The 2,974-nt window shown below is 32.8% G+C and overlaps 1 long non-coding RNA gene across 1 annotated transcript; it reads right to left on the reverse strand.

The window, feature by feature from the left end:
- Nucleotides 1-262: 262 nt before the first annotated feature.
- On the reverse strand, nucleotides 263-2,482 carry LOC110721355. Its single transcript, XR_002511425.1, has 3 exons — nucleotides 1,797-2,482; nucleotides 1,089-1,314; nucleotides 263-449 (listed from the first exon to the last, which is right to left on the reverse strand). It is a non-coding gene; the product is annotated as an uncharacterized LOC110721355 (long non-coding RNA).
- Between the last annotated feature and the right edge of the window lie 492 nt (nucleotides 2,483-2,974).

Genomic DNA, 2,974 nt, shown 5'->3' on the forward strand with positions numbered 1-2,974 from the left:
GCCACAGTTTTTTTAAAATAACCGTAGCGTTTTTGCACCTTTTGCTACGGTTTTTTCAAGAAAACCGACACCTTTTGCTATTTTTTGCTACGGTTTGTTGTCTATATCGTAGCATTAAATGGCCCAAAAAATATTACAATATATATATATATATATATATATATATATATATATATATATATATATAATTTAATTTATTTTTTGCATTTTAAAAGCTTAATTAATGATGATTGTATAACATATACATAAAAGAAACCATTTCCATATAACTTATAATAATTATACAATGTAAAATATATATTTACAAATAAGGCTGGCAGCCTATGCAACAAACGAAAACAGCACATCAATTTTTGACAGCAACATCAGCAGCATCAATTTTGGACAGCAGCATTGGCAACATATAAACAGTGGCAACATCGGCAAGGACGACAACATATGGACAGTGGCTATAATAATAAACAAAATACTTAAATTAACAAGCTGATGGAAAAATAAAAGAGGGGAAAAAAGGAAGAGAAAACGGTTGTAGGTAATCTAATTTACCTCAAAGATGTACGTACAATTTATATCAACCAAGTGAATGATTATTATAGAGAAAAGTGATTATTAAATATCAAACTAGCATGATATGCTTGCAACCCAAATACATAATCAAACATGAGCCAAATGCATTGCATTACCTTCAAATTATGCAACTTCATATGCAGTACTAGTTGTCTAGTGTCAAGTTCTTTACATGATAATCAGAAATGGACCAAATGAGTTCTAATAATTAGGGTTCAAGAACAATCAGGTTTCAGGTTTATCAATTCATCCCCAACAAATCTACTAAACAAGATCAAATTTCATTAGCGATTTTGATCTCAAACACATAAGCAAGTTTGTCAGAGAGGGAGAAGTCACTAATCACAAGAAAGAAAATGAAAACATGAATGGATGCATATGAACAATATGTTAACTGATATTGAGCCACTTGGTTTAAAAGCTATTCAACTTAGCCCACACAAACCATGGTCTCTTGCAACATAATATAGACACTAACAGCTTTCTTAGATAAAAATCATGATATTCAGCGAGAAACTTACCCACTTAGGAGTCCAGTACGATGGTAGCTCATCAAAGGCGGATAAGGAGGAGGCCGTTTTGATTAATGTTCCCAAGATTTCACCAACCTGAACCACAGACAAAACTCTCCTTATTTTACTCTTGCTCATTTTACTCTTTAAGTAACTCACTCTCTTCAGAACCAAAGTCCTCTACTTTAGCCCTCTCTAATATCTCTCTTTTTCTACTAGAGCTAACACTGAGGACCTGCTTAATTTCATCCAAAAGGGTCCCAGAAACCAGGAGAAGAAGTCAGATAAATTAGAAGCATTTTGTATAGAACAGATGCAAAAGGAAAGTGCGACATGATCTAAAACAAATTAAAAACTTCCAAGTATTCTAATAGAGTGTAAATATCACTCTATACCTAGCCCAACAAAAGGATAACCAAATACCATCACTTTCACTATACAGATTAGTTACATTGATTAAAAAGTATAAACAACACAAGATCAGATATCATCTATACAATCCTAAACCTGAAAATTATCCAACAATAACAACAATAACCGCACACTAGAAACAAAACCGACAGCAACATTAATAGCTAGCACCGAAAACAATATTAATAGCATCGACAACAATATCAACAACATCCACAACAATATCAACAACATCCACAACAATAACAATGGAGGCAACAAAAAAAAAAAAAAAAAAAAAAAAAAAAAAAAAAAAATTATAAATACCTTTAATGAAATTGAAAGGGTAAAGAGAAAGGGTAGAAGTTAGTAAGTGTATTTTTATAAATTTATCACTTATCCCTAATTTGTTTCCCATATTTACCAAACATAGGATAAAAATTATTTATCCTTGTCCTTCCCATCAATCTCTTATCTTTATACTCCCTTCTTATCCCTCTTATTTCTATACCTCCAAGCAAACGCCCTATAAGTCAATAACGCAACAGAGGAGAGAGAAACAACAAAAAAAGGGGTGAGGCCTGTTTTTTTTTTTTTTATCGTTTAACTAAAATATGCTACGGTGAAGTTATTGACCCGTAACATTCTAAATAAATTGCTACGGTTTTCTTTATCATCGAAGCATTTATGTAGTGGTAAAAGAGACTTTTTCTACTATTGAAGGAAAGAGAAGGAGATGGAGGAGTGTGAGAAAGGAAAGAGAAGAAAGAGAAAGAAAGAAAGAGAAGGAGAGAGAAAAGAAAGAGGAGGGATGAGCGGCGTGAGTGAGAAGAAGATTAGGGTTTGGGAGTAAGGGGTATCCTTTTATATCGTATTGTTTTTTTTTTTTAAGAAAAAATACAAAATCCTTTTTAACGGTCGCAAATTACTACTGTTTCATAAATGGCCGCTGTTTACGACCGTTTTAGCTGTTGCAAAAGAGTTATTTTAATTTAGAATTATTTTTAATTGTTCAAACATCTTTGCGACTATTTAAAAGGCCAGAATATTGCGACCATTTACAAAACGGTCGTAATATTGCGACCGTGTAAAAATTGGTCGCATATTTCATATTTTGCGACCGTTTTCTTGACGCAGTACACTGTAGTTTCAAATTGTTTGAAAAAACTAAACAATTTTACCTCTTTGAGTTAAAAAATGTAAAAGTAATCACACATTCTTATATGTGGCTAGTCACACCATGCGACGATCCATCATAGGGGTTACTTCGTTAGTGTTATACTGTTTCGTTAGTGTTATAAGAGTTACTTGGTAAGTGTAACAAACGTTACTCAGTCAGCGTTATAGGGGTTACTCGGCCAATATTAAAGGGGTTACTCATTCAGTGTTATAGGGATTACTTTATTCTTTTATAAGTGGTCACACGGTGTGGCCACCTACACACAAGAAGGGCTGAAAAGTAATTTATAAAAAAATATGAGGTGGTTACTCAATGTTGTAGTACT

Source organism: Chenopodium quinoa, unplaced genomic scaffold (genome assembly GCF_001683475.1).
Source record: "Chenopodium quinoa cultivar QQ74 unplaced genomic scaffold, ASM168347v1, whole genome shotgun sequence".
NCBI classification, from domain to species: domain Eukaryota; kingdom Viridiplantae; phylum Streptophyta; class Magnoliopsida; order Caryophyllales; family Amaranthaceae; genus Chenopodium; species Chenopodium quinoa.